Source organism: Triticum urartu, chromosome 3A, assembly GCF_056163025.1.
Source record: "Triticum urartu cultivar PI428250 chromosome 3A, HENAU_Tu73, whole genome shotgun sequence".
In the NCBI taxonomy this organism is placed as follows: Eukaryota; Viridiplantae; Streptophyta; class Magnoliopsida; order Poales; family Poaceae; genus Triticum; species Triticum urartu.
In genome coordinates, this window is record NC_141875.1 from 426555623 (window position 1) to 426583101 (window position 27479).

Consider the following 27479-nt stretch of genomic DNA (forward strand, 5'->3'; position numbering starts at 1 on the left):
TTGGAGATAACCTCAGTCCGACGCTTCCGGGTGGTGTCAGGCAAGCCGGAGGATAGCTCTGCATCCTTGCTGGTCCGGGTCTGCCTCCGGTTTTCAAATTGCTGTTGCTTCAAAAGAAAGTCAGGATCTTGGTAAGCCAAAGGGTGTGAAAATCTTACTTTCCGGGTTACTCTTTGAATTTTCTGACGCGGCCGAAGTTTGGAGTCGAAGGAGATTATAATTACCTCTTCTTCGACGGGTTGGATGTTGCCCGTGTCTCCCTGAAAGAAGGTTAATATCAGCAAAGTAGTGATAAAGGAGAAAGGGAAATTAAAAAGTTACCTCTTCCTCATTATCATCAGTATCATCAAGCTGAAGCAACTCAGAAGCGCTTGGCTTCCTTTTCCTTGAAGTGGTGGGCTTGGCGGTTTTCCTTTCGGCCCTCTTGGCCGCCCTGGCTGTCTTGGCCGCCTCATAATCATATTGGATTCTCCAGAAGTTATCATTTGCCTGTAAAAGGTTATAAAGGGTTATGCGTAAGAATACAGTATAACACGGTGAAAAAATAACCCGACGGCTGGAAACTTACTGTAGGGGCCGGGTTCTTCTGGCAAAAAGGTAGTAAGCCGAAAGCATTACTATTCACTGTGCCCTCTTTCAACAAAGACTGAGTTGTAGCTTCCACTGCGTCATCTGGTAAGTCGTCAGGACTATGACGCTGAGGGTCACCTTTCTCGCCTGAATAATTACACATTAAGCCGGGGTGGCGACTTAACAGAATTATTCTCCAAGCAACCCAGACTCGGACCATGTCAATGCCATCTAAGCCGTTCCCTAAAAGAGCTTTAATCTTCTTGATCTTGGGGGTGAGTGGCAGACGTTCAATAGCAGTCAACTTATCTGGCAGCGGGTGAGTAAGTTCAAGGCGCAATGCACGGAAGCCGGGCAGCGGGTTTTCACCAGCCAGAGAAGTATCTTGGCAGTAGAACCATGTCTGGTTCCAATCCTTTGGATGACTCGGCAATTCAGCATAAGGGAACATGCAGTCTCTCCGCCTTTGAATCGATATGCCACCAAGTTCCAGACTGGGCCCGTTGGCCCGCTCATTCTGCCGGTTCAAATAGAACAATTCCCTAAACAAAAGTAGGCTGGGTTCTTCTCCAAGGTAGACCTCACAGAAAACTTGGAAGTTGTAGATATTTGACACGAAATTGGGCCCGATGTCTTGAGGTCTTAAGTCAAAGAAGTGCAAAACGTCTCTAAAGAATTTTGAACCAGGAGGAGCAAATCCCCGGCTCATGTGATCGGTAAAAATAATCACCTCCCCTTCCTTGGGTTGAGGTTTCTCTTCAGACGGGTCAGGAGCACGATAAGACATGATATCCTTTTTGGGCAGATGGCCAGACTTTACAAACTCGGATAGTTTGCTCTCTGTAACAATGGATGGGACTCAGTTGCAGGTAATCGGAGGTTTAACAGCTTTGGGTGCCATTGGGCAAATTGAAGCCTACGACAATATAAAGGAAATTTTTCCGGTTCATTATAACCCGGAGAATAAACATTATTGGGTTATTTAAGATGGCGGCTTAAGAAGGGGCCTAATGACATACAGGTAACTGTGTGATAATGTTTAACAGCTGCAGGTATTAAAGATTATTAAGGTTTTCTTAAGTCGCTAGAGGCAAGCGATGCTGACAGCCGGTACTATCTTAAACCGGCTACACGGACTACTATGGCTGAAACAGAGTCAACAGACGCAGTTTTTGGCTAAGTGTGGAACAAACAGGTTTCACAAGTTGCAATCATTATTTTGGATCAAACGGTTGCTCTAAAAAGAAAAATTTCTAGACCTAAAACAGGGCAGAGAAGTTCATGCAATCGAAGATGGTTTCCAGACAGGGGAAATGAGATCTGTTTCCATACAAAATAGGCGCCAATAAGTACCGCAGCAGTTCTATGTTATTTTTACGATCTAAAAAGTGCGTTGGAAGTGGAAACTAGCAAAGACTCGCATCGGGCGGCGAAGAACGCCGACGAACTCAAGACAGTTCCAATGCAGATCTAAGGAAACGAAGAAAAGGAACTCACCGATGCGGATGAACTGCGGAGGGTCGTCGTCGTTTTCTGGTCAAGAGTCAGGTTGATGCAGCGGCCTGAGTCGTTGAAGACGAAGGAGTTCGACGGCGGCGGCAGCGGCGAAGCTCAAGCAGTAGAGAAGGGAGTGCGAGGAGGAAGACAGCTGAGGAAAATGGGAAAGACCTAGGTCGCATCCATTTATAAGGAGGGGCCGACCAAGATGGCGTGAAAAACGAGGAGATGGAGTATCATTATCCAGCGACCCCGACGCCTCAATTTTTGAGATGGTCAGTAAAGGCAAAGATCCGTTGGAGGATATGACGGAATAAAATATGAGTTTTATTGAAGATGACGTCACGGAGATTAAACCCGGATCCAGATGATGACGTCACGGCGGGTTAAAATCTCCGCACAAAACGGAAGACTGAAGGCCAGTTCATAAGGTTTTTAAAAGATTGACATGAACCGGTTCAAATCAATCTAGGGCCTAATGTTGGGGATATAACTATTTATGTAAGCTGCCCAGGAGGGGCCGGGTTACGCAAAGAGAAGCCCATCTGAAGCCCAAGACCAAGACGTGAAGATGGCGGTTCAGTAAAGGGTCTAAAGGCCCACAGGCGATTTATGGCCCATGGCGATAAACCGCCATGAGGGCGTGACTTGTATTGTAAGGTAGAAGTAACTAGTCACCAAGCCGGACACTGTTTATGAGCTGGCCGGGACTCTGTAAGCCGTAGGGCGTCGAACCGTGTATATAAGGGGACGACCCGCTGGCGGCTTAGGGCAAGAAAATGACCAATCGAGAACCAGGCATAGCGTATCTCGCTCCCTGGTCATCGAAACCTCAAGCAATACCAACCCAACTAGACGTAGGCCTTCCTTCACCGCAAGGGGCTGAACTAGTATAAACCTCGTGTGTCCTTTGTCCCGATTAACCCCTTTAAGCTTCCTAGTTGCGATGGCTCCACGATTAAGTCCTTGCAAGAGGACATCTGCCGTGACAATTCCACTACAGTTACGGAGATGGAACAAGTCCTAGACACCGTGCCACGCAAAGTCACTCAAGAGATGAACACAGTATTGAACACTCCATATAGTAGAGAAGAGGTGAAGGTTGCCTTATTCCAAATGTTCCCAACAAAGGCGTCGGGCCCTGATGGCTACCCAACCCACTTTTTTCAACGTCATTGGGATATTTGTGGGGAGGAGATCACTAAAGTGGTAATCAGGATTCTGGAAGGCACAGAGTCGGCCGCATGCATTAAAGAAACAGTCTTGGTTTTGCTACCCAAGGTAAAAAATCCTACTCTGTTGTCCCAATTCCGACCGATTAGTTTGTGTAATGTTCTTTACAAGATTGCATCAAAGGTGGTATCCAACCAATTAAAGCTGATACTCCCTGACATAATATCAGAAGAGCAATCTGCCTTTGTCCCAGGCAGGTTGATAACAGATAATATTATCACAGCTTATGAATGTCTCCACTTCATGAAGAGAAACAAGGCAAAGAAGCACCAGTCACATGCACTGAAACTTGATATGACAAAGACCTATGACAGGATCGAACGGCATTATCTCCGGGCCATCATGATCAAACTTGGTTTCAGTGAAAGGTGGGTGAATATAGTAATGTCATTGGTTACAACTATCAAATTTTCAGTCATGTTCAATGGGAAGAAATTGGAAGAGCTTGAGCCATCACAAGGAATCAGACAAGGGGACCCAATATCTCTGTACTTGTTCTTGCTAGCAGCAGAGGGCCTGTTGTGCCTGTTAAAATCAAAGAGTGAGTCATCCCATCTTGGTGGTTTGCAAGTGGCACCGTCGGCTCCACCGGTGAGCCATCTTTTAGTTGCTGATGACAGCCTGCTGTTCTGTAAGGCAAATAGTAATGGAGCTAATGAGGTGAACCTGGTACTGAATAGTTATTGCCAAGCGTCGGGTCAGCGAATCAACTTTGCAGAATCTTCTATATATTTCAGCAAAGGGGTTCCTGAAAATGATAGAATGGAGATCAAGAATATATTGAATGTCCCAAATGAAACAGTGAATGAGAAGTACCTAGGGATGCCCTCAGATGTGGGAAACTAAAAAAATGGTTCATTTAAATATTTCAAAGATCGGTTATGGAGCAAGGTGCAAGGGTGGACAGAAAACACAATGTCATCAGCATGTAAAGAAGTCTTGGTGAAGGCTGTTGCCCAGGCTGTCCCGGTTTTCTCTATGTCCTGCTTCAAGCTTCCAAGAGGTTTATGCGAACATCTCAATATGCTCATAAGGAAATTTTGGTGGGGCTATAAAGATGGCAAAAGAAAGCCCCACTGGATCTCATGGAAAGCCATGACACAACCGAAAGGGATGGGAGGCCTAGGGTTTAAGGATTTGGAGCTTTTCAATCTCGCCATGTTAGCCCGACAAGCATGGCGCATCCTGCAGAACCCGGAGGCTCTCAGCGCTCGTATCCTGAAGAGCATCTACTTCCCCAATACTACCATCCTTCAGGCCATGTTGGGAGGTCATCCCAGCCAAATCTGGAGGGCGGTTATTGAAGAAAGGGACATACTAAAACAAGGCCTCATTCGCAGAATTGTCAATGGAGAGAGTACATCCATCTGGGAGGATACATGGCTGCCTAGAGATGAGATGTTGCGACCATACGGATGTTTGGTAAACAATCCGCCAACTCTGGTTTCTGATATTATTGATCACACGAATGCGACGTGGGATGCACAATGGATCAGGCAAGTGTTTTTGCCCATGGACGTGCAAACGATCATGAGGATTCCTATTTGCACACACAATGCTGGTGATTTCTGGAGTTGGAACTTTGAAAGGAACGGAATCTTCTCGGTCAAGTCTGCTTATCGTATGCTGGTAGCGACCCGTCAGCGCAGAGAGGCATGGCTGGAGAATGTTGTCGGACCATCAACAGGGGCAGGCGACAAGCCGCAATGGAAGAATCTGTGGAAGATTAAAGTTCCCGGGAAAGTTAGAATGTCTCTTTAGAGACTCTCAAAACAGTCACTGCCAACTGAAGATGTTCGAGCGCACCGGCACATGGCAGACTCACCCCTGTGCGGAATGTGTGGCACCCCAGACTCTTGGAAACACTCCCTAATCAACTGCACAACCTCAAGGTGCACCTGGGCACTGGTCGATGACGAGCTAGCCAGTCAACTAGTGAATACCAATGAGACCAAGGCAAAACAGTGGTTGTTTACGCTCATTGATTCATTATCGCATGATCAATCCATAATGGTGGTGGTCACACTCTGGGCAATTTGGACAGCCAGGCGCAAAGCCATCCATGAGCATATCTTTCAAACCCCACGAGCTACTCATTTGTTCGTAAGAAGCTTCATACAAGAGCTTTCGGTCATGTCCGAGAATGGAGCCACCACCATCACAGGAGGGGCCGTAGGGGGGCGCACCACTAGCCCGGCCACACGCTAGAAGACCCCGCCGATGGGTTGCGCAAAAATTCATGTCGATGCCGAAGTCAGAGCGAGCAAGGGATCCTCGGCAACGGCTGTTTGCCGAGATCACAATGGTGCTTATCTGGGAAGCTCAGCGCTAGTAATAGCCGGTCTGGATGATCCATTAATACTGGGAACTATCGCATGTAGAGAGGCTCTAGCCCTTGCGGAAGACCTAAACTTACGTAATGTGCTAATTGCGTCTGATTCCAAACAGGCTATACTGGACATCAACAATGCTAGCATGGGAAAGAATGGTTCAATAGTTAGAGAGATCATTACCCGGTCAAGTGATTTTCTTTGTAAATTTATTTTTGAAGATCGTGCAGCCAATAAGGAAGCACATAGCTTAGCTAGATTTGCTCTTGTAGAGGGCCGGGGCGGCATACTTGGCTAGGCCAGCCCCACAACCTTAATTGTATCCCACTCTCTGTGGATTTTGATGAATAAAGTTGTTTTACCCCCTCAAAAAAACCTTGTAGTGTGGAGATTAGGACAAAATCACTATTTAAAAGTAACCCCTTTTTAAGGTCACCTCCACCTTCTTAGGCGCTGATAAGTAGATCTTAGAAATTAGACCATGTTAATAGGTTTGAATCCAATTTTTTCATGAAAAAACCAAAAAAAATCACACCTAGAAGCATGGTTTTTCTCATTTTTTTTCCTTTTTGAGAGTTGCAGTTTTGCTTCTTGCCGAAGCAAATATGTGCTTCTCTTGAAATCCCCCCACAAAAAATTCACGCACAAATTTTCTCATGATTTTTCCCTTTCCGAGAAGCACAGGTGTGCTTCTCACGGAAGCAAATCTGTGTTTCCGTGAAAAGCAAATCTATGCTTCTCGTGAAAGCACCAAAAAAATTAAGGATTTGTTTTTATGGTTTTTTTCTGTTCCAAGAAGCACAATTATGCTTATTGTGAAAGCAAATCTATCCCTCCATGAAGAGCAAATCCGAGCTTCTCTTTTTTTCATGGAGAAAAGAAATTCATGTTTTTTTCTCTTCAAAACTTAGGGAAAAGCAGACGAAAAATATCAAAAATCCAAATATGCGTACAACTAAGGGCAGCAAAAGTGAACGTCGGAGGTCCCAACTCCAGTTAGTTGCTCTCATATTATGCTCCTGTGCGTTAGGCCGGGACGAAGGCTCAAGTATAAAGCGACCTAGGGGGCCTTTTTTGACACGTAAATAAGATAGACTAGGATTTCTTCCAAGGCCTCGCCTTAGATCGACCTAATGAAGCTTGCTTTTAGCATAACGAGGCACCCTAGGACATAAGAGCGACTACAACAGCTCCCGTATCTTTAAGAACCTATTGTTTATAAAAAGTTGGGGTAAAAAGGTCCGCAACAGCTCCATAAACCCGATTTTTTAGGGGATCCCCTATAACCATTGTCTCCATCATGCAAGATTACGGGGAGATGGCTTTCCTGATAATTTCGGATGGCGGATAACCACCTGAAATTTTACGAGCAGAACATCATGACGTCGAAACGCCATTGCGCTGCCACTGCGAGGCAGGCCACCGTCAAAACATTGCCCCCCGCCACCACGAGGCCTGCCACCGCCCCACCTCACTGCTCCGAAAGCCTTCCCGTTTCGATGTCACTGCTTGAGGGCCCTAACGCCTCTTTAATGAAAAATCTGAAAAGTGAATTTTTTTAGGAATTGCGAAAAGTAGGTGTCAGAAAACTTCATATAAATTATACGATCATCCCGTAAAATGAATTTTACAGGAATATTTTCAGAGGAGCTAAGGGCAACTCCAACACACCAGCGCATTTGGTCCACACAAGTCATTTGGGTCGAAATGAACGAAAACGTAGGCCCAACGCGCTGACGCAATCCCAAAATTTGTCTAATGGTTGTTCGTCTAGAGACTGGACGTATTCCCGACCCATATTTGTGCCCTATTTGCGTCCAGATGGAGGTGGCACTGGCTGCACAGTTGCGCATCCTACACGCCGCCAAACACCATTGGACCGCGCCGGTTGGACGACGAGAGTGTTGGGCCCTCCACTTCCATCGGGAACCTTATGTCCACCGGCGACGGACTGGTCGCGAACTCATACGATGAAGACCGAGTTATTCCATGCTTACATCATTAAATGAGTAAGAATAACATTCATTATCATTGTTTATTTTGAAGGGTAATGATTATTTTCTAGCATTCTTGCATATTATCGTTTTGATATCAGATGATTCATCGACTCCCAAATTCATAGCATAAAGGAATTACATGATAAGACATGTTAGGTAGTGTTTCACATCAAAAATTATGTTCTTATCATCTACCTACTTGAGGACAAGGAGGAATTAAGCTTGGGGATGCTAATACGTCTCAAACGTGTCTATAATTTTTGATTGTTTGATGCGATTATGTTATCAATCTTGTATGCTTTATATGCTATTTTATATCATTTCTGGACTAACCTATTGCTACCTCTTGAGCATGCGTTGGTTTTCCCTTGAAGAGGAAAGGATGATGCAGCAAAGTAGTGTAAGTATTTCCCTCAGTTTTTGAGAACCAAGGTATCAATCCAGTAGGAGACAACTCACAAGTCACCTAGTACCTACATAAACAATCAAGAACCTTGCAACCAATGCGATAAAGGGGTTGTCAATCCCATCACGGTCACTCGCAAAAGTGAGATCTAATAGAGATGATAAAGTAAATATTTTTGGAATTTTTGTTGCATAGATTGGAAAGTAAAGATTGCAAAATAGTAAACGAGATGCGATGTAAATAAAAAAGATGCAATATAATAAGAAAGGGATTCGGGGGCCATAGGTTTCACGAGTGGCTTCTCTCAAGATAGCATGTATTACGGTGGGTGAACAAATTACTACCGAGAAATTGATAGAAAAGTGCATAGTTATGAGAATATCTAAGGCAACGATCATGAATATAGGCATCACGTCCGTTTCAAGTAGATCAAAATAATTCTGCATCTACTACTATTACTCCACACATCGAACGCTATCCAACATGCATCTAAAGTATTAAGTTCATAAGAACAGAGTAATGCATTAAGCAAGATGACATGATGTAGAGGGATAAACTCAAGCAATATCATATAACCCCCAAATTTTTATCCTCGGTGGCAACAATACAATACGTGCCTTGCTGCCCCTACTGTCACTGGGAAAGGACACCGCAAGATTGAACCCAAAGCTAAGCACTTCTCCCATTGCAAGAAAGATCAATCTAGTAGGCCAAACTAAACCGACAATTCAAAGAGACTTGCAAAGATATCAAATCATGCATATAAGAATTCAGAGAAGAACCAAATAATATTCATAGATAATCTTGTTCATAAACCCACAATTCATCGGATCTCGACAAACACACCGCAAAAGAGTATTACATCGAATAGATCTCCAAGAACATCAAGGAGAACTTTGTATTGAGAATCAAAGAGAGAGAAGAAGCCATCTAGCTAATAACTATGGACCCGAAGGTCTGTGGTAAACTACTCACGCTTCATCGGAGAGGCTATGGTGTTGATGTGGAAGCCCTCCGTGATCTATTCCCCCTCCGGCAGATTGCCGGAAGAGGCCCCAAGATGGGATCTCACGGGTACAGAAGGTTGCGGCGGTGGAAAAGTGGTTTTGTGGCTCTTCACGGTCGATCTAGGGTATAAGAGTATATATAGGCGAAAGAAGTACATCGGTGGAGCTACAAGGGGCCCACGAGGTCGGGGGCGCGCCTACCCCCCCCCCCTTGGCGTGCCCTCCTGCCTCATGGCCGCCTCGCGGAGTTCTAGACTTCCACTCCAAGTCTCCTGGATTACTTTCGGTTCAAGAAAGATCATCGCGAAGGTTTCATTCCGTTTGGACTCCGTTTGGTATTCCTTTTCTGCGAAACACTAAAATAGGCAAAAAAAATAGAAACTGGCACTGGGCCTCCAGTTAATAGGTTAGTCCCAAAAAATAATATAAAAGAGCATATTAAAGCCCATTAAACATCCAAAACAGATAATATAATAGCATGGAACAATAAAAAATTATAGATACGTTGGAGACGTATCAAGCATCCCCAAGCTTAATTCCTGCTTGTCCTTGAGTAGGTAAATGATAAAAACAGAATTTTTGATGTGGAATGCTACCTAACATAATTATCAATGTAATTTCCTTTATTGTGGCATGAATGTTCAGATCCAAAAGATTCAAGACAAAAGTTTAATATTGACATAAAAATAATAATACATCAAGCATACTGACAAAGTAACCATGTCTTATCAAAATAACATGGCCAAAGAAAGTTCATCCCTACAAAATTATATAGTTTGGCTATGCTCCATCTTCATCACACAAAATATTCCAATCATGCACAACCCCGATGACAAGCCAAGCAATTGTTTCATACTTCAATATTCTCAAACTTTTTCAACTTTCACGCAATACATGAGCGTGAGCCATGGACATAGCACTATAGATGGAATAGAATGGTGGTTGTGGAGAAGACAAAAATGAGGAAGATGGTCTCACATCAACTAGGCATATTAATGGGCTATGGAGATGCCCATCAATAGATATCAATGTGAGTGAGTAGGGATTGCGATGCAACAGATGCACTAGAGCTATAAATGTATGAAAGCTCAACAAAAGAAACTAAGTGGGTGTGCATCCAACTTGCTTGCTCACGAAGACCTAGGGCATTTTGAGGAAGCCCATTGTTGGAATATACAAGACAAGTTCTATAATGAAAATTCTCACAAGCATATAAAAGTGACAAAATAAGAGACTCTCTATCATGAAGATCATGGTGGTACTTTGAAGCACAAGTGTGGAAAAAGGATAGTAGCATTGTCCCTTCTCTCTTTTTCTCTCATTTTCTCCCCCTCCCTTTTGGGCCATCTCTTTTTTATTTGTCCTTTCCATTTTTTATTTCCTCACATGGGACAGTGCTCTAATAATGAAAGTCATCACACTTCTATTTATTTACAACTCAAGGATTACAACTCGATACTTAGAACAAAATATGACTCTATATGAATGCCTCCGGCGGTGTACCTGGATGTGCAATGAATCAAGAGTGACATGTATGAAAAAATTATGAATGATGGCTTTGCCACAAATACGATGTCAACTACATGATCATGCAAAGCAATATGACAATGATGGAGCGTGTCATAATAAATGGAATGGTGGAAAGTTGCATGGAAATATATCTCGGAATGGCTATGGAAATGCCATAATAGGTAGGTATGGTGGCTGTTTTGAGGAAGGTAAATGGTGGGTTTATGGTACCGGCGGAAGTTGCGCGGTACTAGAGAGGCTAGCAATGGTGGAAGTGTGAGAGTGCGTATAATCCATGGACTCAACATTAGTCATAAAGAAATCACATACTTATTGCAAAAATCTACAAGTCATCAAAACCAAAGCACTATGTGCATGCTCCTAGGGGAATAGATTGGTAGGAAAATAATATCGCTCATCCTCGAACGCCACTCATAAGGAAGACAATCAAAGAAATTTCCCATGCTTCAAATTTGTTACACAATGATTACCATACGTGCATGCTACGGGACTTGCAAACCTCAACACAAGTATTTCTCAAATTCACAACTACCCAACTAGCATGACTCTAATATCACCATCCTCATGTCTCAGAACAATCATCAAGCATCAAACTTCTCATAGCATTCAACGCACTTTATATGGAAGTTTTTATTATACCCATCTTGGATGCCCATCATATTAGGACTATTTTTATAGCCAAAGCAAATTACCATGCTGTTCTAAAAGACTCTCAAAATAATATAAGTGAAGAATGAGAGATCAATAATTTCTATAAAATAAAACCACCACCGTGCTCTAAAAAGATGTAAGTGAAGCACTAGAGCAAAATTTATCTAACTCAAAAGATATAAGTGAAGCACATAGAGTATTCTAATAAATTCCGATTCATGTGTGCCTCTCCCAAAATGTGTGTACAGAAAGGATTATTGTGGTAAACTAAAAAGCAAAGACTCAAATCATACAAGACGCTCCAAGCAAAACACATATCATGTGGTGAATAAAAATATAGCCTCAAGTAAAGTTACCGATAGACGAAGACGAAAGAGGGGATGCCTTCCAGGGCATCCCCAAGCTTAGGCTTTTGGTTGTCCTTGAATTTTACCTTGGGGTGCCGTGGGCATCCCCAAGATTAGGCTCTTGCCACTCCTTATTCCAAAATCCATCAAATCTTTACCCAAAAACTTGAAAACTTCACAACATAAAACTTCAACAGAAAATCTCATGAGCTCCGTTAGTATAAGAAAATAAACCACCACTTTAAGGTACTGTAATGAACTCATTCTTTATTTTTATTGGTGTTAAACCTACTGTATTCCAACTTCTCTATGGTTCATACCACCCAATACTAACCATAGATGCATCAAAATAAGCAAACAACACACGAAAAACAGAATCTGTCAAAAACAGAACAGTCTGTAGCAATCTGGAGGTTTCAAATACTTCTGTAACTCCAAAAATTGTGACAAATTAGGACGACCAGGATAAAAAGTATATTGATCTACTGAAGTTTGAATTGGTATTTTATCACTCTCTGGTAAAAAATGAAAATTATTTTCGTGAGCGCATACATTCTGTTTTTATCAGCAAGATTAAACAACAATCACCCAAGAAAACCCTAAAGGCTTTACTTGGCACAAACACTAATTAAAACATAAAAACAGAATCATAACAGAAGCTAGATGAATTATTTATTACTAAACAGGAACAAAGACAAAGAAAAAAAATAAAATTGGGTTGCCTCCCAACAAGCGCTATCGTTTAACGCCCCTAGCTAGGCATAAAAACAAGAATATATCTAAGTATTGTCATCTTTGGTATGCAACCCATAAGTGATTATCATAATATATTCATAAGTCAATTTAATTTTCTTCCTAGGAAAGTGTTCCATGCCTTTCCTTAATGGAAATTGGAATCTAATATTTCCTTCTTTCATGTCAATAATTGCACCAATCCTTCTAAGGAAAGGTCTACCAAGAATAATAGGACATGTAGGATTGCAATCTATATCAAGAACAATGAAATCTACGGGTACATAATTCCTATTTGCAACAATAAGAACATCATTAATCCTTTCCATAGGTTTCTTAATCTTGGAATCCGCAAGACTACTAGTTTTATGAATAATAGACCCACCCATAGTGGGCAAAGCACCGGCGCAAGTAAAGAAATCTTGCATAAATCCTTTCCCAATAATATTACCACTACCAATCTGAAACTTTTTAGTATGTAAAATAGTAGGTTCTTCATGAGGATTATCAAAAGCATCAAAGTTTCCCCCGTCGTTACTACTATCCTTTTCAAAGATAACCTCCCTAGTTTCAGACATGATGGCAACAAACCTCACTAAGAACGAACACACAAGAGGCAAGCGGAAAGAGACGAATGAAAAAGGGGCGAAGAAAAGGCAAAGGTTTTCGAAAATCGTTTTAGAAGTGGGGGAGAGGAAAACGAGAGGTGAATGGCAAATAATGTAATGCGAGGGAGAAGAGTTTATGATGGCTACTTGGTAAGTCTTGACTTGGCGTAGATCTCCCCGACAACGGCGCCATAAATTCTTCTTGCTACCTCTTGAGTATGCGTTGGTTTTCCCTTGAAGAGGAAAGGGTGATGCAGCAAAGTAGCGTAAGTATTTCCCTCAGTTTTTGAGAACCAAGGTATCAATCCAGTAGGAGACAACGCACAAGTCACTTAGTACCTGCACAAACAATCAAGAACCTTGCAACCAACGCGATAAAGGGGCTGCCAATCCCTTCACAGTCACTCGCAAAAGTGAGATCTAATAGAGATAATAAAGTAATATTTTGGTATTTTTGTTGTTTAGATTGGAAAGTAAAGATTGCAAAATAGTAAACGAGATGTGATGTAAATAAAGGAGATGCAATATAATAAGAAAGAGACCCGGGGGCCATAAGTTTCGCTAGTGGCTTCTCTCAATATAGCATGTATTACGGTGGGTGAACAAATTACTGCCGAGCAATTGATAGAAAAGTGCATAGTTATGAGAATATGTAAGGCAATGATCATGAATATAGGAATCACGTCCATGTCAAGTAGATCGAAACGATTCTGCATCTACTACTATTACTCCACACATCGACCGCTATCCAACATGCATCTAGAGTATTAAGTTCATAAGAATAGAGTAACACATTAAGCAAAATGACATGATGTAGAGGGATAAACTCAAGCAATATGATATAAACCCCAACTTTTTATCCTCGATGGCAACAATACAATACATGCCTTATTGCCCCTACTGTCACTGGGAAAGGACACCGCTAGTTTGAACCCAAAGCTAAGCACTTCTCCCATTGCAAGAAAGATCAATCTAGTAGGCCAAACTAAACCGATAATTCAAAGAGACTTGCAAAGATATCAAATCATGCATATAAGAATTCAGAGAAGAACCAAATAATATTCATAGATAATCTTGTTCATAAACCCACAAATCATCGGATCTCGGCAAACACAATGCAAAAGAGTATTACATCAAATAGATCTCCAAGAACATCGAGGAGAACTTTGTATTTAGAATCAAAGAGAGAGAAGAAGCCATCTAGCTAATAACTATGGACCCGAAGGTCTGTGGTAAACTACTCACGCTTCATCGGAGAGGCTATGGTGTTGATGTAGAAGCCCTCCGTGATCGATTCCCCCTCCGGCACATCGTCGGAAGAGGCCCCAAGATGGGATCTCACGGGTACAGAAGGTTGCGGTGGTGGAAAAGTGGTTGTGTGGCTCTTCGCGGTTGATCTAGAGTATAAGAGTATATATAGGCGAAAGAAGTACGTTGGTGGAGCTACGAGGGGCCCACGAGGGTGGGGCGCGCCCTCCTGCCTCGTGGCTGCCTCGCGGAGTTCCAGGTTTCCACTCCAAGTCTCCTGGATTGCTTTTGGTCCAAGAAAGATTATCGCGAAGGTTTCATTTCGTTTGGACTCCATTTGGTATTCCTTTTCTGCGAAACACTAAAATAGGCAAAAAAAACAGAAACTGGCACCGGGCCTCCGGTTAATAGGTTAGTCCCAAAAATAATATAAAAGAGCATATTAAAGTCCGCTAAACATCCAAAACATATAATATAATAGCATGGAACAATAAAAAATTATAGATATGTTGGGGACGTATCACCTATTAATTTAGTATCCAGTGCTAGTTGCTATTTTTTTCCTATTTCATTGTTTCGCAGAAAAAACATACCAGACGAAGTCCAAACACAATAAAATTTTACGATGATTTTCTTTTGGACCAGAAGAGACCCCAGAAGCTTCGGCGATGCACCAGACGATGATCCAGGGAGCCACAAGCTCAGAGGACACGCCCCGGGGGGGGCACCGTGTGATCTTGTGGGTCTCACATGGCTCCGTTTGCCCTAATTCTTGGCCTATAAATTCCCTAAAATCCAGAAGCCACCAGAGCAAGACCCGAAACAATTATTCCACTGCCGCAAGCCTCTGTTTGTACGCGATCCCATCTGGAGTCCTTCGATGTTCTCTGCCAGAGGGGGAAACCATTGGGGAGGCAATCTTGATCGACCTTGCTGCCTCCATGATGATATTGAATAAGCATTCGGACAATGTTGAATGAGTATACAGAAAATGTCGATCACTTACTAAAGAAATGTTTTTTACATATACGAAAATATAGAGGGAAAGCGAAAATAAACATAAGAAAAAAGAAAAATGGAAAATGAATAACAAAAGCAAACAAAAATGGAGAAGAAATAAGAAAACTAAACACGGAATGGAGAAGAAAAAATAAAACCAAACAAAAAACAAAGAAAACCTTGTCAAAAAACAAAAACAAAAAACCAAAAAACGCATGAAAACTATTGAAAGAACCGATGAAATGGAGAAAGAAACAAAGCAAAGTCGATGAAAACCAGAAAAAAACAAAAAACGAAAACCTAAAAAGTATTGTATATCCGGATTTTTTTACTTCATTCAGCTCGCGCCCTATGTTCCTCACAAGAACTAGGCGTTTGCTTAGTGGTAGCACCGCAATGAAGCAAACAAGATATCTTGGGATTCTAGAGACTTCGAACCATCTGTCTTCCCAGAAGAGAGTTGAGGCGCCATCTCCCACCGTCGCTCGTGAGGCAGCCTGGAACAGTTGCATCGCCTCCTGAGGCACTGTAATATCAAACTCCTCCCATGGTCGCTGATGGTCTGTATGCTGGAGACATGGCCACCTGGCCTGCACCGCCAAGTTTGGGTGAGCACTTGCAAGAAAGCCCGGACAGTGCAACAGACATCGATGGAGGGCATCTGGGTCTCCGATGTCAGGCCGGAGATGTTGGAACAGGAGATTCACGAGTACCTTGGTCTCTGGACGGCCATGCAGCAAGTGTAACTCAACCACACCGACTCCGACTCGATAGCCTGGGTTTGGGAGAATACCGGAGCCTTCTCGGCTCATTCGGCATATGCGTCAAAATTCTGGGCAAGAGAGGTTAGCCCCATGATCACATTCACTTGGAAGTCAAGAGTGCCCCTACAATGCCACTTCTTCGCTTGGCTCGCACTCCAGAACAGATGTTGGACCTCGAATAGGCTGGAGAGGCGTGGCCCATGTCACCAGGAGGCTTGCCCGTTTTGCGATCAAGAGCAAGAAACCATATATCACATTCTCCTCACTTGTGTCTTTGCACGACAACTATGGAACATCGTTGGTGAGAGCCTTAACATGCCGAACTGGGTACCGGATCATGAGTCCAAGCCGTTCCCGTGGTGTGCAAATGTGCAAATCAGTGCGGGTTGTACAAAGGAGGTGCGAGAAATGCTCTTGTTCTCTGGGAGCTGTGGAAGCATATAAACTCCATAGTGTTGATGCTTGCTCTCCATCTATGACTAGACTAGCGAAGACCATCATGCAAGAGTGCACATATTGGAAACAAGACGGGATCTTCAAGGAAAGCGTGGAGCCGATGCTGTAAGTATTAGCTAGGTGGGTAGATAGGAGGAGTTAATCTTGTATTTGGACCTTAGCGTGGAGTTGGTGTACATATAATTTGTAACATCCAGCATGGAGGGACTTCATTTCCCACCCACTCTTTAATATATAGTACGCACACTCGTGCGTATCTGAGAAAAAAAAGATATCTTGAGATCGAACCCCGTGCCGCGTGAGTCCTCTCCTTTATTTTCTTTTATTACGCTAATGGGCCGGCCCTTTACTGTAGAGTCGACACAAGAGATCCTGTACCACTCGCTTAAAGCGAAAAATAGTCACCGCGCTCCACCAAGTCCTTCCCGTACTTCTATCCATTGGGACCCCAGGTCCTTACTATTTTTCGCCTAGGTCGATTCTTTGGGGCGGCCCATTCCAATATTTCTCCTCGTGGGTTTTGGAAAGGAAGAAAATTGTTCTTTTTTTCTTTATTTATTCTTATTGCCCTTTTCATTTTTTTTCTTCTTCCTTTTCCCTTTTCATTTTTCTTTTATACATCTCGTTTTTCTTTTCAACCCCGTGAACTTTTTTCAAATTCGTAAACTTTTTCTAAATCCACAACTTTTTCTGAAGTACATGATTTTTCTGTGAAAATTGTGCACACTTTTAATATTCACAAACAATTACAAAACTGTCAACTTTTTAATGAATAACGGGAACAATTTCAATTTCTTGAACTTTTTAAAATGCAAAAATATTTTTAGTTACATTTTTAAATCCAAGACCATTGGTGAAATTCATAAGAATTTTTCAATTTTTGGAGCAATTTGTAAAATTCATTAAAAATTTAAATTTACGATCATTTTCTGTATTTTCCATTTTTTACAATTCTTCATTTTTTAGACAATTCCAGTATTTAATTCTACTTTCTTGAATATATTTTTGAAATCTTGAACATTTTTCCAATTGTGAACATTTTTTATAATATGTGAGTATTTTCAAAAAATTGCGAATATTTTTTGAAATTTGTGAATTTTTTAAATCATGAGCATATTGTCCAATCTGAAGTTTTTTGGGGTTGATGAATACTTTTTAAAAATTTGATGAAATTTTAAACCATTTTTGAAATCTTGGACATGTTTGTAAATAAAAATAAAAATTTAAAATAAAATAAACACATAGGTGCCACACCCCAAAATGTGTCGCCCGTCTAGCCCAAATCACGTGTGGGAGTACGTGTTTGTTGCGCGAGCACCTTGTAGTGCGGAGATTAGGACAAAATCACTATTTAAAGGTAACCCCTTTTTAAGGTCACTTCCACCTTCTTAGGCACTGATAAGTAGATCTTGGAAATTAGACCATGTAAATAGGTTTGAATCTAATTTTTTTTCATGAAAAAACCAAAAAAATTCACACCCAGAAGCATGGTTTTTCTCATTTCTTTCCTTTTTGAGAATCGCAGTTGTGCTTCTCGCCGAAGCAAATCTATGCTTCTCTTGAAAGCCCCACACAAAAAATTCACGCACAAATTTTCTCATGATTTTTCCCTTTCTGAGAAGCACAGGTGTGCTTCTCACGGAAGCAAATCTGTGTTTCCGTGAAAAGCAAATATATGCTTCTCGTGAAAGCACAAAAAAATTCAGGATTTGTTTTTACAATTTTTCTCCTTCTCCAAGAAGAACAATTATGCTTATCGTGAAAGCAAATCTATCCCTCCATGAAGAACAAATCCGTGCTTCTCTTTTTTTCACGGAGAAAAGAAATTCAGGTTTTTTTTCTCTTCAAAACCTAGGGAAAAGCAGACAAAAAATATCTAAAATCCAAATATGCGTACAACCAAGGGCGGCAAAAGTGACCGCCGGAGGTCTCAACTCTAGTTAGTTGCTCTCCTATTATGCTCCTGTGCGTTAGGCCGGGACAAAGGCTCAGGTATAAAGCAACCTAGGGGGCCTTTTTGACACGTAAAATAAGATAGACTAGGATTTCTTCGAAGGCCCCACCTTAGATCAACCTAATGAGGCTTGCTTTCAGCATAATGAGGCACCCTAGGACATAAGAGCGACTCCAACAACTCCCCTGTCTTTAAAAACCTATTGTTTATAAAAAGTTGGGGCAAAAAGGGTCCACAACAGCTCCATAAACCCGATTTTTTACGGGATCCCGTATAACCACCTTCCATCATGCAAGATTACGGAAAGATGGCTTTCCTGATAAATTCGGATGGCGGATAACCGCCTCAAACTTTACAATTAGGACGTCGTGATGTCGAAACGCCATCGCTCCGCCACTGCGAGGCAGGCCACCATCAAAACATTGCCCCGCCGCCGTCACCGCGAGGCCCGCCACCACCCCACCTCACTGCTCCCGAAGCCGTCCCATTTCGATGTCACTGCTTGAGGGCCCTAACGGCCCTTTAATGAAAAATACGAAAATAGAATTTTTTCAGGAATTGCGAAAAGTAGGTGTCACAAAACTTCATATAAATTATACGATCACCCTGTAAAATGACTTTTACAGGAATATTTTTAGAGGAGCTAAAGGCAACTCCAACACACCAACGCATTTGGTCCACACAAGTCGTTTGGGTGGAAACGAACGAAAACGTAGGCCCAACGCGCTGACGCCAACCCAAAATTTGTCTGATGGTTGTTCGTCTAGATACTGGACGCATTCCCGACCCATATTTTTGCCCTATTTGCGTCCATACGGAGGTGGCGCTGGCTGCACAGTTGTGCGTCCAACACACCGCCAAACACCGTTGGACCGTGCCGGTTAGACGGCGAGAGTGCTGGCCCCTCCACTTCCATCGTGAACCTTATGTCCACCGGCGACGGACTGGTCGTGAACTCATACGATGAAGACCGAGTTATTCCATGCTTACATGATTAAATGAGTAAGAATAACATTCATTAGCATTGTTTATTTTGAAGGGTAATGATTATTTTCTAGCATTTTTGCATATTATCGTTTTGATATCAGATGATTCATCGATTCCCAATATTCATAGCATAAAAGAATTACATGATAAGACATGTCAGGTAGTGTTTCACATCAAAAATTATGTTTTTATCATCTACCTACTCAAGGACAAGTAGGAATTAAGCTTGGGATGCTAATACGTCTCAAACGTGTCTATAATTTTTGATTGTTTGATGCGATTATGTTATCAATCTTGTATGCTTTATATGCTATTTTATATCATTTTTTGGACTAACCTATTAATTTAGTGCCCAGTGCTAGTTTCTATTTTTTTCTCCTATTTCATTGTTTTGCAGAAAAAACATACCACATGAAGTCCAAACACAATAAAATTTTACGATGATTTTTTGGACCAGAAGAGATCCTAGAAGCTTCGGCGATGCACCAGACGATGATCCAGGGAGCCACAAGCTCAGAGGACGCGCCCAGGGGGCACCTTGTGATCTTGTGGGTGTCACATGGCTCCGTTTGCCCTAATTCTTGGCCTATAAATTCCCTAAAATCTAGAAACCACCAGAGCAAGACCCGAAGCAATTATTCCACCGCCGCAAGCCTCTGTTTGTATGCGATCCCATCTGGAGTCCTTCGATGGTTCTCTGCCAGAGGGGGAAACCATTGGGGAGGCAATCTTGATCGACCTTGCTGCCTCCATGATGATGTGTGAGTAGTTCCCACAGGACCTACGGGTCCATAGCAGTAGCTAAATGACTTTCTCTCTCTTTTTGATCTTCAATACAATGATCTCTTTGGAGATCTATTCAATGTAATTCTCGCGGTGTGTTTGTTGGGATCCGATGAATTGTAAGTTTCGGATCAGATTATTCGTTGAAAGTATTTGAGTCTTTTCCGAGATTTATATATGTGTGATTTTATAGCCTTGTATCTCTCTCCAGTCTATCTATCTCTTTTGGCCAATTAGATCGATTTATCTTCAGTGGGAGAGGTGATTAGTAGTAGGTTCAATCTTGTGGTTGATACATCTTTGTCGTATCTGCAATTTTTGATTGTTCCATGCCAATATTCTACAACTTTTACATACTTTTGGCAATAATTTATATGATTTTCTTGGACTAACATATTGATCCAGTGCCCAGTGCCAGTCCCTGTTTTTTGCATGTTTTTTGTTTCATAGAAAATGCATATCAAACGGAGTCCAAACACGATAAAAACTTATGAAGATTTTTTCTTTTGAATATATGTGAATTTTGGGAAGTGGAATCAACGCGAGATGATGCCCGAGGCGGTAGCAAGGCACGGGGGCGCCCCCTAGGGGGTAGGGCATGCCTTGGGCCCTTGTGGCCACCCCGTAAGGTGGTTGGTGCCCTTCTTTAGCCACAAAGAAAGCTAATATCCGGATAAAAAATGTGTTAACATTTCAGCCCAATCGGAGTTACGGATATCTGGGAATTTAAGAAAAGGTGAAAGGCCAGAATCTAGGAGCGCATAAACAGAAGGAAACAGAGAGAGAGAGAGAGAGAGAGAGATCCAATCTTGGAGGGGCTCCCGCCCCTCCGCCGCCATGGAGGCCGTGGACCAAAGGGATAACCATTCTCCCATCTAGGAGGGAGGTCAAGGAAGATGAAGGAGGAGGGGGCTCTCTCCCCCTCTCTCCCGGTGGCACCGGAACGCCGTCGGGGCCATCATGGCCGCTGTCATCACCAACTCTCCCCCCCTCTATGCAGTAGTGTGACACCTCTTCTCCCCACTGTAATCTCTACTTAAACATGGTGCTCAACTCTATATATTATTTCCCAATGATTTATGGCTATCCTATGATGTTTGCGTAGATCCGTTTTGTCCTATGGGTTGATTGATGATCATGATTGGTTTGAGTTGTATGTTTTATTGTTGGTGCTGTCCTATGGTGCTCTCCATATCGTGCAAGCATGAGGGATCCCCGCTGTAGGGTGTTGCAATATGTTCATGGTTAGCTTATTGTCTGTGTTGCGGAGGTGATAGCAGCCCAAACACGGATAAGTGGGTTGTGGCGTACGGGAATAAAGAAGACTTGATACTTTAATGCTATGGTTGGTTTTTACCTTAATGATCGTTAGTAGTTATGGATGTTTGCTAGAGTTCCAATCATAAGTTCATATGATCCAAGGAGAGAAAGTATGTTAGCTTATGCCTCTCCTTCATATAAAATTACAATAATGATTACCGGTCTAGTTATCGATTGCCTAGGGACAAATAACTTTCTTGTGACAAAAAGCTCTCTACTAAAACTAACTTAGTTGTTTCTTTATCTAAACAACCCCTAGTTTTTATTTACGTGCTCTTTATTATCTTGCAAACCTATCCTACAACACCATCAAAGTACTTCTAGTTTCATACTTGTTCTAGGTAAAGCGAACGTAAAGCATGCGTAGAGTTGTATCGGTGGTCGATAGAACTTGAGGGAATATTTGTTCTACCTTTAGCTCCTCGTTGGGTTTGACACTCTTACTTATCGAAAGAGGCTACAACTGATTCCCTATACTTGTGGGTTATCAAGACTTTTTCTGGCGCCGTTGCCGGAGAGCAATAGCGTGGGTGAATATTCTTGTGTGTGCTTGTCTGCTTTATCACTAAGTAGATTTTATTTGATGTTATAAGTTGTTCTCTATCTTTGGTTATGGATATGGAACATGAAATACCAAAAAGAATCAGGTTTACTTGCTACTCATGGAGATGGGGAACCTCCTAAAACCCTCGATGATCATTATGTGAAAGATATTATGCACTATTTTAATAATCCTGAGAAAACCCCATTCAATTATATAATGGGAGACATGTTGGATCAACGTGAATACTTTAGGGATTATGGCTTGACTCAAAAAGGGAAACTCTTATGGGATCAAAATTCATATGTTGCATTGGTATGCTCAAAATTCATGCTTGAGATATGATTATACTTGTTGCTCTAGGATGAAGGCTCCACACCTTCCCTTTTCATGTAGATTTAATGATAATGAAACCTTGGATTCTTATGCTAATGTTATTTATGATTACTATGATGTGGAACGAATAGAAGAATTTGTTGCTTTTAAGGGTGCTTATGAAATTGGATCTTTGTTTGAAAAGTATGAAGCTTTTGATGATGATGTTTATAGGCCTGAAATTTTTGCTATACTTAAATATTGCTATGATAATTATGAATATAATGCTGATATTGATGCATTTATTGAGAAAGTCTCCGTTGTCCAAGAAGAGACTAATATTTTGCAGGAAACTATGGAAGAACAAATTGATGACATTATGAGCTCATTAGATGAAAAACATGATGAGGAGAGCGAAGAACAAAAGGAGGAAGATCGGATTAGCTACACGTGCCCACCTTCTAATGAGAGTAACTCTTCAACTCATACATTGTTTAATTTCCCTTCGTGCTTATCGAAGGATGAATGCTATGATGATTGCTATGTGTTGGGGAATGTTGCATGGAAAACAAAAAAATTCCTACGCTCACCAAAGTAAATCTAGGAGATGACCATCTACGAGAGGAGAGATTGCATCTACATACCCTTGTAAACGCGGTTGATGTAGTCGAACATCTTCGTGATCCAATCACGATCCGTCCCGCGAACTCCCGATCCAAGTGTCGGACAGACGACACCTCTGCGTTCAACACACGTATGGCTTGATGATGCCTTCACCTCCTCGATCTAGCGAGTGATGGTGAAGTAGTATCCCGAGTCCTCTAGCAGCACGAGCGTGTTGGCGGCAGTGGTGGAGAGATCTCCACAGAGCTTCGCTAAGCACTACGGAGAACAAGATGGCTACGAGGGAGAGGGAGGGCAGCGCCGTGGCATAGATGGGTGCGGCTGCCCTCCCTCTACCCCTCTATATATATGGGGAAGGGAGGAGGAGAGGGCACCCTAGGGTTCCCTAGGGGGGTGGCTACCTGGGGAAAACCCTAGATGAGCTTTGGTGTGCCTCCCCCGTGGGAGCCTTGGCTCCCAAGCCCAAGGCAAAGGGGGTGGCTGCCCTAGGGGAGTGCCCCCACCCCTTCTGGTTACGTGGGAAAGAGTGAGCGGCGCACAACCCCTTAGTGGGCTGGTTTCCCCCCTCCCCTTGGCCCATGGCCCCCCCAACACTTGCCCCCCCCCCATGAAACCCCTTTCGGTGATGTTGGTCATCACCCGATACCCCTGGAACAATTCCGGACTCCAATACCCTTCGTCAAATATATCAATCTTCACCTCCGGACCATTCTGGAGTTCCTCGTTATGTCCAGAATCTCATCTAGGACTCCGAACAACCTTCGGTAACCACCATAATGACTGAACTATACTTATATCGTCACCAAACGTTTAAGTGTGTGACCCTGCGGGTTCGAGAACTATGCGGACATGGCCGAGACACCTCTACGGTCAATAACCAATAGCAGGACCTGGATGCCCATATTGGTTCCTACATATTCTACGAAGATCTTATCAGTTGAACCTCAATGTCAAGGATTCTGCTAATCCCGTATGTAGTTCCCTTTGTTCATCGATATGCTACTTGCCTGAGATTCGATCATCGGTATCTCCATACCTAGTTCAATCCCGTTACCGGCAAGTCTCTTTACTTGTTCCGTAATACAAGATCTCATGACTAACCCATTGGTCACATTGCTTGCAAGCTCATTGTGATGTTGTATTACCGAGTGGGCCCTGAGATACCTCTCCATAATACAGAGTGACAAATGCCAGTCTTGATCCATGTCAACTCAACAGACACCCTCGGATATACCTTTAGAGCACCTTTATATTCACCCAGTTACGTTGCGAGGTTTGGTACACATAAAGTATTCCTACGGTGTCAGTGAGTTGCATGATCTCATGATCATCGGAACATATATACTTGACATGCAAAAAATGATAGAAATAAACTTGACACGATCATATTGAGGGAGTCCTGGATTAGTGGGTCCTCGGACAGCTGGACTATATCCTTTGGCCGGACTATTGGATTATGAAGATACAAGATTGAAGACTTCGTCCCGTGTCCGGGTGGGACTCTTCTTTGCGTGGAAGGCAAGCTTGGCAATTCGGATATGTAGATCTCCTCCCTTGTAACCGACTTTGTGTAACCCTAGCCCCCTCCGGTGTCTATATAAACCGGAGGGTTTAGTCCGTAGGACAACAACAATCATAATCATAGGCTAGCTTCTAGGGTTTAGCCTCTACGATGTCGTGGTAGATCAACTCTTGTAATACTCATATCATCAAGATCAATCAAGCAGGAAGTAGGGTATTACCTCCATCGAGAGGGCCCGAACCTGGGTAAACATTGTGTCCCCCGCCTCTTGTTACCATCCGCCTTAGACGCATAGTTCGGGACCCCCTACCCGAGATCCGTCGGTTTTGACACCGACATTGGTGCTTTCATTGAGAGTTCCACTGTGCCGCCACGATAAGGCTTGATGGCTCGTCTTGTTGTCAAGGACAACATTACCTCGGGGGGAGCCCTGGATGTAGGCCAAACTCTCCGACTAGGCGGCTTGGTCATGACCGCCCATTCGGCCGTCGCGCCGACGATAACTTCTCGGGTCATCAAAAACAACCTCCACGTCGGCGCAGGATTCGCCGAGCAGATGGATCCAATAGAGCTCTCTTCCTTGAACGAGCTCTTGGATCACATCGCCGCCCTGGGAGTCGCAACGGACTATGATCGGATCGGGCTTAAACCCGACCAAAGGGAGATTAACTCTCCGCCAGTCACCCATCAGATAGCGGTGGTGGAGGAGCAATGTAGCAATTCTTCCTCTATTTTGAGGACAAACTATGTCCGGATTCCTGAGCTCTCCGAGCCGGATACCCGTCCACGGGAGGACATGGCCCAAGCTTCGAACCTAGAATCAGACAGCGGGCCAGAACTATTGGGCAACATCCCAGAGTCTGAACTGCCAAGCTTGGAAAATCCTCCGCCCCTGGGTCTCAGATCGGGTCAGGGTTTGGACATAAAACTAGCCACCCACCCAGACTCAAGTGATCTTTCCCACATTAGACAAGAGCCCCAAGAGATAGTACACCACTATTGGGCCAGATTCCTCCTTGTAATGAGCAAGGTCAAGGACTGTCGCAAGGAAGACGCAATTTCATTCTTTTGCAAAAATTACACGGACAAGGGAATCCTCAACGCCATAAGTCGCCGTGACATAGCACACTTTGCTGACTTGGCGGACATAGTACGGAAGTACTATGCGATGGAAAGCGCCTGGAAAACCCAAACAAAATTCTGGGACCCTTCGGCTCTCACTAAACACCCCGTCCGAACTAAAAGGGTGTACTCTCGTAAGTCACCTGATCCAATTACAAAGAAACAAAAGCCCACTACAGGGCGTAAAACTGTATTGGAGGGATGTCTCAATGGGCTATGAAGAATTCACAGTACAACGGATACCATGCCAACACACAGCCTTAGAGCATGTTGGATACTCCGGCAGGTGGCCAAGAGCGGCGAGGATATCCTCATCAACAATACAACAGAGCACCATCCCGGGGAAAATAACAATACAGTATTAACAGTCTTCGAGACCTTCGCCTCAAATAATAGGCGCAAGCGAACACTCCGCAGCCTCGCCGAAGTCTGCCACGTTGCAGCAATAAATCCATAGAATGACACGGCCATAACCTTCAATGCCAGTGACGAACCCCAATTCCGAACAGCCCGAGCACCAGCCGCTTTGGTCCTTAGTCCAATTGTGGACGGCTTCCGGCTTACTAAAGTGCTCATGGACTGTGGCAGCGGATTAAACCTCATCTACGAGGAAACTCTTAGCAAAATGGAAATAGACAAGAGCTGCATTGAGCAAAGCAGCACGACGTTCAGAGGAATCATCCCTAGTCGGGAGGCACGATGTGCGGGAAAAATCACACAAGATGTGGTATTCGGCATGCTAGAGAATTATAGGTCCGAGGAAATCACATTCCAAGTGGACCCGTTCAGTAGCGGATACCACGCCCTTTTAGGGCGGGTGGCATTCACGATCTTCCAAGCTATACCCCATTATGGGTACATGAAGCTCAAAATGCCCGGGCCCAATGGAATCATCACTCTGGCTAGTGATCCGGACATAGCACTCTGCATAGAAAATAAAACCGCCGCACTAGCCCTCGAGGCGTTATCCGAAGCCCTTGTGGCCGAAGAACTAACTGCGCTAAGCTCCACGATGGACAGGGACGACGTGATACTCAACAAAAGACCCAAGTCCACCTCTTTTAAACCAGCGGACGAAATAGTCAAATTCCAGGTCCACCCAACGGACCCTACAAAAACAGCATCCATCGGGGCACAGCTGAACCCCACAACAGACGCCGCACTGCGGGAGTTCTTGCGCGAGAATTGGGACATCTTCGCCTGGCATCCTTCAGACATGCCAGGAATCCCATGCAGGCTGGCCGAGCATAGCCTTAACATTCTAAAGGGGTTCAAGCCGGTCAAGCAGACTCTTCGGCGTTTCTCTGAGCCTAAACGACAAGCCATGGGAGAAGAGCTAGCCAAGTTACTCGAGGCCGGATAAATTAGAGAAATAAAACATCCAGACTGGCTAGCAAAACTGGTGATGGTACCAAAGAAGGACAAATCCTGGCTATATGTCGATTTCAAGGACCTTAACAAGGCTTGCCCCAAGGATCCCTTCCCCCTCCCCTGCATCGATCAAATTATCGATGCTACCACAGGACACGACTCATTGTGCTTCCTCGACGCATATTCTGGATACCATCAAATTAAGATGGCGGAGCCCGATCAAGCCGCAACGGCATTCATCACTCCATACAGCCCCTTCTGTTTTAACACCATGCCTTTCAGGCTCAAAAATGCCGGTGCAACCTATCAACGCATGATTCAGAAATGCCTGGAAACACAAATCGGCAAAACAGTGGAGGCATATGTAGACGATGTGGTCATTAAAACAAGACACGTCGAATCCTTAATAGACGACTTGATGCTCACGTTCGACAATCTCCGAACATATGACATCAAGCTCAATCCGGAAAAATGCGTTTTGGGTGTTCCCGCCGGAAAGCTCTTGGGCTTCATCGTCTCCAATAGAGGAATTGAAGCAAATCCGGCTAAAATCTGAGCTTTGTCA